General features: G+C 28.9%; 1 protein-coding gene across 1 annotated transcript in view; it reads right to left on the bottom strand.

Annotated features, from left to right (window-relative positions):
* LOC107454045 (ecdysone receptor) overlaps positions 1-14,882 on the bottom strand; it is a 320,420-nt gene that overhangs the window by 231,728 nt on the left and 73,810 nt on the right. The window contains exon 2 of the mRNA XM_071181001.1: positions 4,688-4,767. The gene's annotated coding sequence lies outside the window, so the exon portion shown is untranslated. The remainder of the gene's footprint in view (positions 1-4,687; positions 4,768-14,882) is intronic.

Below are 14,882 nucleotides of genomic sequence, written 5' to 3'. Positions count from 1 at the left end.
CCAAACTTTCGTGTAGACATAATCTTGCACGAATTGAATCTTACGGGGACAAATGTAGCCAAACTTTCGTGTAGACATAATCTTGCACGAATTGAATCTTACGGGGACAAATGTAGCCAAACTTTCGTGTAGACATAATCCTGCACGAATTGAATCTTACGGGGACAAATGTAGCCATACTTTCGTGTAGACATAATCTTGCACGAATTGAATCTTACGGGGACAATTGTTACCAAACTTTCGTGTAGACATAATCTTGCACGAATTGAATCTTACGGGGACAAATGTAGCCAAACTTTCGTGTAGACATAATCTTGCACGATTTGAATCTTACGGGGACAAATATAGCCAAACTTTCATGTAGACATAATCTTGCACGAATTGAATCTTACGGGGACAAATGTAGCCAAACTTTCGTGTAGACATAATCCTGCACGAATTGAATCTTACGGGGATAAATGTAGCCAATCTTTCGTGTAGACATAATCCTGCACGAATTGAATCTTACGGGGACAAATGTAGCCAAACTTTCGTGTAGACATAATCTGGAGCGAATTGAATCTTACGGTGATAAATGTAGCCAATCTTTCGTGTAGACATAATCCTGCATGAATTGAATTTTACGGGGACAAATGTAGCCAATCTTTCGTGTAGACATAATCCTGCACTAATTGAATCTTACGGTGACAAATGTAGCCAAACTTTCGTGTAGACATAATCTGGAGCGAATTGAATCTTACGGTGACAAATGTAGCCAATCTTTCGTGTAGACATAATCTTGAGCGAATTGAATCTTGCGGTGAAAAATGTAGCCAAACTTTTGTGTCGACATAATCTTGAGCGAATTCAATCTTACGGGGACAAATGTAGCCAAACTTTCGTGTAGACATAATCGTGAGCGAATTGAATCTTACGGGGACAAATGTAGCCAAACTTTCGTGTAGATATAATCTCGCAAAAATCTTAGACGGTCGTTACTGGTGTAGCAAAAATCTTGCATAGACATTTTATTTTATTTTATAATAGTCGTTCAACAGCCGACCCAATATTTTGAGTTTACGACTACTAATGTTCAACTTCGTAGCCTTGTAATTTTAAAGCCAAGCCAGCAGACAAGGGAACTCCTGGATCAAGTATTGGGAGAAATTTTGCCTTCTTGGAGGACTTTTTGATGGAACAAATCCGCATTTTCATTACATGGACAGGAAGACCACGAGAACCTCCCACGTTTAGCCTGGCGGCAAGGAGACTCTAACCCATCATCCCTCTACCACTGAGGATATTTTACGACAGCACTGTGGTCGGTGCAATCCAGATGCGGAATTTGTAGCGAACAGCAATCGCTCGGATTCGAACCCGGTTCACCTCATTGGAAGGCGAACGCTCTGTCCTCTGAGACATCGAGGCTCAAACTGAAGCTCTTGCAAAGTTCTTGAAAACCATATTTTTCTTTTTCTTACTATTTTTAAACAATTCTTCGCGTGCCACTGTTAAAAAAATCGACCATGGCGCACTGTGGCACGAGCGTCGCGGGTTTTCCAGCCTGGCTATAACTACTTTAAATTAAAAAAATAAATAATATAAAATTTTTAAAATGTATTGTGCATCGTTTCTAGGTTATTCGTTGTCCAATCTCTGACCCACCCTTTAGTAAGAATCATTCCCACACCCTCTCCTATTCAGAAAATTTTAGATAGATTTCTTCTCTGCCCAATCTAGGTCACCATCTTGGCCTTAACCTTCCTTTCTGTGTTGCTAATTTCGATTCATAACTATGTATCAAATGCATAATATTATATAAATCATTCTTTTCTCTTCCATGGGTGTGTTTGTTGTGATTGTTTGCAATTCCACCCAACAATTTAATCACGATAAAGCAATTATGTCAGCCGCCGCTTTAAAAACTAAAAACTGCATCAAAACAAAGAATTTCGCTTAAAAATAAAATGAATTGCATATTCTTTTGGAGCAGATGAGTTTATATCTGGCTTTGAAGTTCACCCAAGAGGACGATATACCGCGGGAAAATCATTCATGGCAAATTCTGTTTTTCCCCCTCCATTGGAAGACTCCATTTTACTCCTCAACAAGGTTTTCCGAAGCTCTGTCGCCAAGGGAAATAAAAACAGCCACTGTTTAAGTGTTTTACACTTGAAACGAAGCGAGTATTTTAAACTAAATATGTCATCTTGCAGTGACGAATTATTTGAACTTTGGAACACACACATAAATTAAATATTTTAAAAATTATTAAAAAATCGCCAATTTGGTGACATTTTCCCTCCAAAATGAGATTATCAAAATCGGTGATTTATTCTCAGTCTTATGAGCCCAGATAATGCAGCATTGGTGTAAGTTAATTAATGTTAAAAAATTAGACCACAAACGCTTTTCATTTGCAGAAAACTGCGGTGTATCTCCTTATTAACGTTTTGCGTCATTTTCAGCATAGACAGCGCCGGCTTTAGACAGGCTAAGCTTCGCCTAACAGTTATGAGTGATTGTAGCAAACTTCAGCTGTTTTGAAAATAGCATATTATTTGGAAAAAAGTCATAATTTCATATGACGACTGAGCCTTCGAAAAACAGCCTTAAGATCCGTAAATAATACTACATTTTGAAAATTTCTATGTGTCCAAACAATGCAGTGTGGAAGCGTCTGTTCAAGTATTGGAAAAATTAGATTACAAATGACAACACGATTTCCATATTTAAAAAACTTCATAATTGGTATAGAGGGCGCTAACAGTAGTAAAAATGGCATATAAATGTCTGAAAAACGGTAACTTATATGCCGGCAGGGACATCGANCGCTAAAAAGAGAAAAGTGATACTCTTTATGGATAAATGCACAGCGCATAGTGATCTAACTAATTTGAAAGCAGTAAACTTGCAGGTTCTCCCGCCAAACACAACAGCAAAGTTGCAGCCGATGGATCAGGGTATCATAAAGTGTTTCAAACAGTCTTATCGTAAATGGTTTCTCAGAAAAATGATCTTAAATATTGTAAGCATTTAGAAGATTTGTAATTAATAAGCATTAATTAAATAATCCGACAATATTTTGAAAGTCCAAAACAGAAACTAACGGTAAGTCGAACTTCCGATACGTCGAAGTTTTTCGTCAGTCCTATCAGATTCGAGTTATCGCGAATTCACTGTAATTGGTATAGAGGGCGCTAACAGTAGTAAAAATGGCATATAAATGTCTGAAAAACGGTAAATTATATGCCGGCAGGGACATCGAAAAACAGTCTTACAGCTGTTTAGCTGTATTCATGGATAAATTATTTTGTAGGAAAGGAATTTTTTTTTTTTAGTCAAGAGAAAGCTTGGTTCCCTTAATGATTTTTTTCATAATGATTTTTGACTGTAGCAAACTTTGAAAATAGCATTTTTGAAAATAGCATATGAGTAGGGGGAAAATGGGGGTTCTTCCTCACTTTGGAAAAAGATATTGCCTCACTTTAGGTCAATGACCACGCGACTTCAGTCACTACCTCGAGCTAAGCTACTGCCTCACTTGGAGATTCTACAAGTGAGGCAGTAGCTCAAGGTAGTGACTGAAGTTGCGTGGTCATAGACCTAAAGTGAGGCAATATCTTTTTCCAAAGTGAGGCAGAACCCCCATTTTTCCCCTACTCATATTATTCGCAAAAAAGCATAATTTCATATAATGATGGAGCCTTCGAAAAAGAGCCTTAAGAGAAAAGTGAGTTAATGTTAAGCTTGAGTTAGCCCTGAAGTTTCAATTGCTGAGAAAAGCTTGTTAAGACATCAAAATGCAAATTATGACGGAATTACTTCCCCATTGAGTAATCCCAAGTAATTCTGCCATGATTTGTTTGCATTTTGATATCTTGAAAAACTCTAGCAATTAAAGCTCTATGATTTAATCTAAGTTAACTTGTAACTCACTTTTCCTATACTTCAAATTTAAAATAACTTACGTAAGTGGAAGAGAATTTGCCATTACTGATTTTTCCCGAGGTATAGCCTTCTCTTAATCCTTTGATGCAGATGGAACACTGGTATTCCTTTTATATATATTTTTTCTGACTCTCTAAGTACAAGCAAAAATATTTCTTGGTATTTTTTTAACTATAAAAAACAATCTAATAGTTACTAAAAATATCTGTTACATTATCGGAATTAAATTTGCACTAAAATATAAAATACTAAAATTCGTTTGAAAAAATTTCCTTCACATTCAAAAATTTATCAAGAATTGATTTTATAAATTAAAAGAAACTTCAATGAAGAATAACTGCTTCTATTAGATATAAATAACTGTAAATAAGAACAAATTTGAAAAAGAAAAAAGAAAAAACTTTTTTTTTTGGAAGATTTAAAGCAGATTTAAAATTTACAAGATTTAAAATTTACTGGTACTATAAAGAAGATTTAAAATTTACTGGTGTTTCATACTGTATTTCATAACCATAAATATGATATTTTTCACTTTATTGACCTAAATGAATATTAAATAATAAAAAAAGTATTAAAATTGTATTTAATTAATATTTTTCGTCAAAGGGTTAAAGAGGTCTGAGATCAGTAAGATATTTTTGAGCCCGAATTCCAATACACAAGATAAAAGCCAAATTCGTCAAAGCTCAAATGGGCAGTGATATATAATACATTGTTTTAATATTTCAGAGAACTGTAAACAAATATTTTTACTTACTTTTTCTAGTAAAGCGAAAAATCTTGAGTCGTTATAAATGGTAGAGAAGAATTTATAAATTTAGTTCCTTGAGGTCAAGCCTAGAAATAAAAATTGCGTAAATTATTGAATCTCAAATTCTCTGATTTATTTTAAGTGAATTATTTTTTTTTTAGATTTAAAGTGTAGGCTGTTGGAAGCTTTGGGCTAATATTGGGTATAGTAGAGTTTGATAAATACTATAGCAAATATTAACTTCCTTTTCTTATTGCAAACATAGATTAGAAGTACAAGGTTGGCAAACAAAAAGAAAGGAATTATACGAAGAAAAAAAAATCCGGAATATTGATAGAGAAAATAAACATTTCAAAAACTCACTCTGATTTTATTAAATATTAGTGTTTCATATTGCCTGAGGCTCGCTTTTAATACTGCAACATATGAAAAACTTTGAACAACTGCAGAACAATTAATTACCTAGAAAACGATATGCTATACTTAATTTAATTCGACTGAAAAAACTGAAAAATTGGGAAACGATCCTAAAAAGCAGATCTTTATGAAATCTTTTTCTCAGAAAATTAAATTAATTTTTCTTCTTTTTTTTATTGAATTAAATACGGAACAACTAAACAGTTTTTATGTTACATTGTTAAAACTAAACGTTAAATTCATTCAATATTTTAAAGAATTGTAGGATGAATGAAGATACAAGTTAATTAGCGAGTGAACGATTTAAAAATACTCAAATAATGAATACTCTCGATATTTCGAACTTCGATATCTCAAAAAAAATATTATGTCAAAAAAATCTTTTTTTTCCTTGGCATTATTTATCCACTTATGCTAATTTGAATTCTTATGTCGAAGGGTTTCTTCTGAAAATCTTGTTATGTCGATTTTTTTTCGAAATAGAGAACGAAATTTTTCGGAGAAGTCGCAATGTTAATTTATTTTATATCAATTCTTTTCTATTTAATGCATAATTATTTATCTCACTTTTAAAAATAAAATTATGATTGTTATATTTAGACTTACCATCATTACATGCATATTTATTAGTAGTTATTTTTATGCTTCATGATTCTACTTTTTAGAGTAATATTTTAGAATATTACTCTAAATATATTTTTTTCTACTTTTTAAAACATATTTAGTTCTGAAGTTGCTATTTCGAAAACTCGCTATCTCGAATATTTTTTTAACTATCCTTTAATTTTGAGATATTGAGAGTATACTGCATATGTATGGTTTTATTTATGGAATAATATTTATTAAGATAAGGGAGAATAAATGTGTGATATAATTGGAGTAGGGTTAAATATAGAACTCAATTACGGATAAATCAACGTACGAATTAATTATAGAAAAAATATAATATGGTTGTAATTAGAGAAAAAAAATATTTGAATTAAGTAGGGAAAGAATAGAAGCATTTTTGAATTAATTTCTTCATTCCGAAAATAACGAGTGAATAATTAAATAATGAATAAATAAAAAAATTATTCAATTTTACTTTATTTAGGATAAAATAAATTACAAGAATAGCTTTCCGGGCAAGCGATTCAAAATACTTTTTTATTTTTTATTTTTAGCCAAAGCAAGGCTGTTACACACAATTACCTTTTTTTACTGTATAATTTTAATTTATTTATAATCATCTAGCTGTTTACTTGAAAGTTAACAAAAAGTTTTTTTAAATTAAATTTTGAAATGAAATCATGTGTCATTTCTAGAAGTATTTGTAGAATTTCAGTTCTTCAATTTACTTTCTAAAACTGTAACCGAAATAATAATAATTTTTTTTCACGAAAAAAAAAACGGGGTTGTGTTATGTATAAATAGTTACTCAGAATTGGAATCAATGAAATTTTTTTTAAAATTTATTTATTTGAATCCTCTGCTCTTATCACCAGCGTTAAACAGTCTATCCATATCGGATTATTGGGTACATCGATATTATTGATTTTGATCCATTAGTATTAATTTTGAACCCAACCCAGAAGACATTGGTATTCATGGATTAAGTTTTGTTACAAACTCGTTTTCGCGGAGAACATTTTGAATGAAACTACCCTGAATTTACGTTGCATGTAAAGAAAAAAAACTAGAAAACCTCTCACGGTTAAGTCGATGAGAAGTGACTTTTATTGATTCTGTTGTTGTCATAGGCAATTAAAGCAAGTGTTGCGATTGTTCTTGTTTTCCAGGGGCTCCATCTATGGCGAAGAATTCGACTTCTGCCACACCCATACGTCAAACCAGTTTATAGAGAGGACCCATTCATACATCCATTCATTCATCCACAGATCATAATTTTGACCTGAATCAGAGGACGATCGATTTCCAATCCAGTACCCCCAGAGGTATAATTTGTTATGGGAACATGAAGGACTTTGTGACCCGTCAGCACCAGTCACCATTAGCTACAAGGGGAGCCTTCAGCTTGATGGATTCGAACTCCCGTTCACACGAACGATAGTCCAGCGCCCTGCCAATCACGCTATCCCTGCCCAGTGTGACTATTATTAAAATTTAGTTATTTATTATTTATTAAAATTTAGTTTATAAATTCAGATTAGTTACAATAATTAATAAATCCATATTCTGAAGTAATTTCATAATATTTTCAGTTTACATGCACTTTAGTTTACGCCATTTTACAAAATATAAAATAAATAAAATAGTGAGTTTATTTAGACAGTTTTATCAGTGTGATTGTTATTAACATTTATTTATATAGTTATTATGCCTGCAGGAAACAATATGAGAAATAGACCCCAATCATTTTTTTTTCAATATTGATTTATTATTCAACTTAATTGTATATATAGGTTGTTCTATAATAATGATTTTGACACTCTTCTTTAGAATTCTGAAATAAAAACAAACAAAAAAAAAGCACGCTTACAAAAAGCTTCAAAAAAGTTGTGATCGCTTTTTACGATCACTGATTAGCCATTGGTCAAATGCTTTTTTTCTGGTTTGACTCCGATAAACGACACAACATTTCGAACCACGAACTGTCTCAACTGATGTCTGTCGTCGGATTGGTTTTCAAATCCTGGCTATATAAGTGTTTCAAGACGTCACAAAATACTTCTCAATTATTCATATTTATCTTAAAATCACCGTCAAGACAGTAATTATACGTTAATAAAAAAAAGAATATAAAAATACTTCAATTATTATTANCTCAATTGATGTCTGTCGTCGGATTGGTTTTCAAATCCTGGCTATATAAGTGTTTCAAGACATCACAAAATATTTTTCTCTCTCAATTATTCATATTTATCTTAAAATTACCATCAAGACAGTAACTATACGTTAATAAAAAAGAAGAATATAAAAATACTTTCAATTATTATTATGTAAATACGTTAAGAATGACTGCTGGTGAAAAAAAAAAGAAAAAAAGAATTCTAAAAGTATTATTAAACAGCAGCAGTCGCCGTAGCAACGCATGCAATAACGACGCATGCGCACTGTATACTTTTACTCTCGAACACAGTTGAAAAGTGTGATGACGTCCAAATTAAGTGCGCACGCCATAAAACCCAAAACAAGACCCATTTTGCCAATGGGTAATACATAAAAAATACAAAAAATATTCGCTAGTGATCTTTGAGTAAGGATTTTGAAAAGAAAATTATTAAAAATTGAAAAATCATCAATTATAGCAAATGCAGCACGAAAATAATTAAAAGCAATTTTTTACGTAAATTTAAATGTTTTCGCTTTTCCTTAGAGAGAATTTTTCACTTTCTTACAATAAGTAACTTGTATTTTGATTTTCTAATCACGCCGTGGCATTTGATCAAAGACGTTCATTCTTTTCATATAGCAAAATAACGTAAGACAAAGAAATTAATTTTTTTATAAAAATGTCCATATCTTCATAAATATTTAAGCAAAGTTTACGAAATTCTTTGCTGTTACTGCAAATAACAATCAAAGTAATTGCTACAAGTTAAGAACTTATTGCTTGATTATCTGGCGTAGAGTGTTTAAGAATACTGTTTTTTTCGTCATTTATTATTGATCCCTCAACTCTCTGAAAGCTTTAAACTTTATTGCTAAGTATGAAAAACTATATGAACTATACATATCTAAAGTTACAAAATAATCCGCTTAGCATTTATTGAGAAATTTATAATAATAACAAAAACTGAAGTGTCTCTTCTATTATTGTAGGATAGTGTATTTGGAAGTTAATGTTAAAAAATTTTTTTTATTATTTCTTTTATCTAATTATATTTATTTTTTGAAAAAATACAAGCAGAATTCCGTAACAAAAATAGTCAATATGATTATCTTTTAATTGGAAAATGACCGTCGATTAGAAACAAATTTAAGAGCATAAATATAAAAACTAAATGTAAAATATAGCCTCGTGGAAAAGTAAGTATTTAAATTAACAAGATAAAATTATTTGAATATTAAATTTTAAAATGTAACTACGTGTATAAAATGAATAAATAATGAAAGAAAAGATGAACACATATGAAATGTAAGTATTAAAACAAGCATATGAATTTAAAAGATACATTTAAGTTAAAAGTTACCGCATGTAATAAATATTTAACGAAAACTTAATTTAAAAATATTAACGTGTGTTTAATGAAGATATTTAAAAATAAGTAAATAAATTTAAAACACAAAATAATAAAAAAAACGAAACAGTGGGGAAATATAAATATTTAAAAAATAAGTAAATGAATTAAATACGAAGATATAATTTAAAAGTTACTACATGTAATAAATGATGAAACAAACCTGGTTTTAAAGAATAAAAAACAAGTTAAAAGTAAATATATAAATATTATGTAAAATAAAACCGCGTGGAAGAAATAATAAATATTGAAAACAAAAAGGCTTTTCAAATTTAAAAATATAATCACGTCAAAAATATAAAAATTTAAAACACATCCACTACTCAAATTTAAAAATACTATCACGTGGAAAATATAAATGTTTGAAACACAGCCTCTGATTAAAATTAAAAAATAAATAAGTGAAAAACAAAAAGATTTAAAACACATTCGCAGATTAAAGTTAAAAATAACCTATCAGTATCCAGAATAAATTTTAAATATATTATAAAAAAAGCTTACAAAGTGTATTCAGATTATTTTTAAAGGAAATAATTTACAAAATTACATTTTTAATATTCCAGTGTGAAAAATATATAACTCCTTTTTTTTAAAAATTAATAAAAATTTGTTCCTTCAAAAAGTAAAATGAAAAAATAGTAGGCAGTATTAGTAAAATAAAAAGTAGCAACTATATTCGGAAATAAAAAATTCATGATACGATAAAATTATTATTTAATAATTAAATAAAGTATTAATTTCCTTTTTTTTTTCCAAAATATATTTGAGAATGTTTCACATAAAAATTCTTAAATAGCCTTTTCGTGAGAAAACTTTTCTCTTGATGTCTAGTTAAACAATTTTATTTTTTATTCATAAATTGTTAAGATGTTTACCTAAAAACAGATTTGCCTAATTACCAAATTTATTTCTCAGAAAATTGTCTAATTTTGATAGATAAATTTTGATAACACGTGGTTATCAAGTTTCTTTTGAAACTATCATGTGCCGTGACTGAGAAAATGAATTTAAATCATATTCAATATATATATCAAGTATCAAATAATAAAGCATTGAGTTGGTTACTATTGAATGCAAGAAACATAGAGGCATTATTTATAAAAACGGCATTATTTATAAAAATATGTATTAAAAGTTTTCCTGTGTTTTCCTACCTTGTGTAAATTAGCTTGATTTTTATTTTTTCTTCATTCCCGTTTTAATTTCTTTATTATTGTTTTATTTATTTACTTTTTTTCATACGCAAATAAAAAAAAAACGTTAAATGCCATTAAATCGAGAATCAAATAATACAACATAAGACTTTTGTAAAAATTGATCAGAAAAAACGCATACGTTTAGAGCTATATGCATTTAAATTTTTTAGTAAATATTTTTCTCTCTTGTGTAAATTAGCTTCATACTTATTTTAATTTCATAACTCTTTTAAAATTTTCTATTCTTCATTCCATTGTTATTATATTTTTTTAAAAAAAATGGAAAAATCGACGCGAAATACTCATAACTAAAATTGTTAAAAAAATGAATTATTTAATTAAAAAAACCTGCGGGGATTCGATTTCTAAACTCAATCCTCTACTCCTATTGAATTCTTTAATGAACACAATGAAAAAAAAATTATAAAAGATAATCATAATGAGAGAGAGACAAACAGATTTAATGTTTATGGCATACTTTACACAGACTTAAATTTTGATTCCCTTCCCTGAAGAAAAAAAAAAGTTAAATTGCTAAGTAAAATTACTACTTAGTTAAGATAAAAATGGTGGAACCAAAAAATAATAAGGAAAGAAAATATTACTTTTGAAAATCAATTCCGTAATTTATGTTTCTAGGAAAAAAAATCTATGTTTGAAAAAAAAATTATGGGGGGGATTTTTATTGTTATTAAATACTTTAATATAAATGCTAAAACTAGAGAAAAAAGAAGAGCTTATTTTTTTTTATTTATTTTAAAAGCAAAAAATGAAAAGTTACATTAAAATTAATTTTTATGAACCTTTGAATCGATTTTAAGAAGGCTACATTAAAACTAATATTTATAAAGCTTTTTTTAAGCCAATTTTTTAAAAAATATATATATAAAATTAAAAGCAAATCATTAAAATGCCTAAAAAACAGGAAAAACAAAAAAGAGAAAACGAAAAATTACACAGAAAATCAATTCGTGAGCTGATAGGAAAACAAACTTATTTAACATTTATTAAATTTATTTAACGACATTATTAAACTTATTTAACTGTTTAAACTTATTTATTCAATTTATAACATTATTAAATTTATTTAACTGATTTAACTTATTTAATTAAATTATAAAATTATTAAACTTATTTAATATACTTAAATAAGTTTAATAATTTTATAATTTAATGTGTGTGTGGGCAAAATTTCTCTTAATTTTGCAATATTTCAGCGACCAAATATGGCAGGGAATATCGTCTATTCAAAACAACTAACGATTGTAATTTTTATATTAACATTTTGCATGCATAGTGCGTGCATAAAGGCATAGTGGTTTTTTTCTTTGCATGCAAAAAATCTTAATGTTTAAAGGGGGAATAGCACTGGGATAGCCTGGTTGGTAGGACACTGGGCCCTTGTCCAAGAGATCGTGGGTTCAATCCTCGCCGGCCGAAGACTCCCTGTGTAGTAAATGGTGACTGATGCTCGTTAAATCTGTCGAGTCTCAAAGTCCTCCTTGTTTCCATAACAAATCATACTCTTGAGGGTACTGATCCAGGAGTTTCCTTGTCTTCTGGATTGGTTCCAAATTACAAGCCAACAGAGTTGAACATTAGTAGTCGTTAACCCAAAATTGGGTCGGCTGTTCAACGACGGTTATAAAAGCGATAATTTAAGTTATGAAATCAGAAAGAGTACTTTTTCTGAATTAACATACTTTCTTTTTCGATGAATTCCGAATTTTGATCCCCAAAATATAGTTAAGGTCATCGAAATCTGGGAAATATAGGGTACCAATAGTTTGGTCAGGAGAGCGTTCCAAATTTGCGTATTTCGCCAAATCTCGAGAACTTTTTAAGTGAATCGAAAAATTCTTGCAATTAATAAATCCGTTTATCCAAAGGTATCGATAACCCTGAGAAATCGTATTTGAAAAATACGACTTTTTTAAATTTCGAATTCTCAGGAGCTATTTGACTTGATTTCTTCCAAATTTTGTATTTTGCCGTGTAAAATTACATTCTTTAAGATGATGTAAGAAATTGTATACTTCACAATTCAAAAAATTTTCAAATAATAAGATTTTCCAAAATTTCTTCAAAAATAATAAATATTTACTAAAAGTTATTTTTTACATATCTGGCTGAAAGAATTTTACAATTGTGTGTAAAAGTTTTTCAATTAGTTATCGATTTCAGTTAGTTCTCATTAGTTTTCGAAATACGCAAAAAGTGCAAAGGCTCTCCTGACCAACTATTGGCATCATATTTTTCAGATTACAGCTATTCCCTATATTTTGAGACTTAGCAATACGAATCCGTCGAGAAAAAAAAAAAAAAAAAAAAAGNAAAAAAAAAAAAAAAAAAAAAAAAAAAAAAAAGGTATGTTTATTTGGAGAAAAATACACTTTTGTGTCTGATTTCGTAACTTAAAATATTGTCTGCACTAATTAATTAGTATATTTGAGGCTACCCCCCTCGATTTCCCTTCATATTTTATCCAAGTTATCCAACATCCTTCCAATAAAAATTTCTATCTCATTTCTGCTCAGCACAGGAAGTAAAATATAGGAAATCAAACGAATTTCCTCAACTTTAACGAATAAAAAAAAAAAAAGTTTTTATAACTGATGTGTCAAAAGAACGGAATACATTCTCCTTTCCCTTTCTGACCCAATTTCAACAATATCAAACATATTTTTCTTTTTCTTCTTCTTTTTTTTTTGAAGAAAGAAAAAAAAGGGGGACCTGCTTTCTTTATCGAACCTTTCTAAACACCTTGGATTAATCATTCTTATGAAGAGGTAGGCATAAGCAGGTGGGGGCATTCTGAACAGATGCCACCTATACAGGCAACAGGTTCCTGGTGCTCCCCGACTTCTTCAAGGCTGATGGGCCATGTGTTTAGGCTAGGTACAAACAGCCATTAGGTGCAATACAGCCAAAAGCTGAGTTTATGTCCGGTATTGTAGGTTTTACAATAGAGATTACTCGTATAAACAGGACGTTAGTAAGCATATAAATTTTACATCATAAAATAAAGTATATATTTCCAGAAAGAATAGGGGTGTTTTCTAAGTATGAAACGTGTATAAGCAAACAGTTTTATCTGGTTCTTTAAAATAGCGTACATATAAAAAAAATTAAGCACCGATTTTTATCAAAGATTCCAACTGGGTTCACCACATTTTTTATAAAGAAAATAGCCTTAATTTTTAACATATAATATGATATGATATGATATGATATGATATAATATAATATAATATAATATAATATAATATAATATACTCAATATTAAACTAAATATATACTCAATATTGATTTTTAAAAGGAAAATCTTAAATTTTCTTACTTAAAGCATGACACAAATAATAAATTCTCAATTAGACAATAGTTTTTAGTTTAAAATATAGCTAAAATTATACAAAATGTGCGTGCGAAGTTTCATAGAATTCTATAATATTCTTTATTTATTTATTGTATTGTGTGTTAGCCTGAAAAGATTTTCTGAAAATGTATTTAAAGTATGCAATTGTCTAAAAATACTAAAATAATTTAGTTTATATGAATAAAATAATTGGAAATCATATCAATTCTCAATTCACAGAGCTTCAGAAAGTTCTCTAAATTGAGAAATCTCTAAAAATCGACAATAAAAATTTAAAAAAAAAATCGAAATTTTTGTTAAAATTGCAAATTAATTTCAATTATTTCAATTCTAAATTTCAAGAGCTTTAAAAAGCTAATAAACAAAAGTTCAAAAATAGACAATGAAAAAAAAATCGAAGCTTTGGTCGAAATTGAATATTTTTGCCACGTCAAATAAAGTTTAATAAAATTTAGACTATTTTTTAATTTATTTCCATATTTAAGAATAAATTTATGAGATACACAGCCTAAGTATAATTTGCGAGCTTTTTGTATCTAACTTATGATTAGATAATTAGTGAACTTATAGTGACAGAGGTGGTGAATTTATGATGATAACATAATACTAACCTGATTTGTGAACTTATGGTAACATAGTTTATAAGGTAATTTTAACTTAGTTCAAGAGTTACTAAGTTTATGAATTTTGGGGGAATTTATTATAACATAATTTTTTATTTATTATAATATAATTTATAATAATATAATTTATAATAATATAATTTATAATAATATAATTTATAATAATATAACAATTAATTTAATAGTTTTTGGGGAACATAATTTTTAAACTTATTGCAACTGAGTTTGTGAGTTTACAATAGCACAATGATAGCCTAATTGCGTGCTTCAAGTAAAATAAATCATCATTATCATAGCCCATACCTAATTTATAACATTAGGTAAACTCAATTTATGAGCTTATTGTATCTCTTCAGCTTATTATTAGATAATTTGTGCATTTATTGTGACAGAAGTGGTGAATTTATG

This window comes from Parasteatoda tepidariorum, chromosome 5, assembly GCF_043381705.1.
Source record: "Parasteatoda tepidariorum isolate YZ-2023 chromosome 5, CAS_Ptep_4.0, whole genome shotgun sequence".
NCBI classification, from domain to species: domain Eukaryota; kingdom Metazoa; phylum Arthropoda; class Arachnida; order Araneae; family Theridiidae; genus Parasteatoda; species Parasteatoda tepidariorum.
Note: the sequence above shows the minus strand (reverse complement) of the source record. Positions and strands in the feature narration are given on the sequence as shown.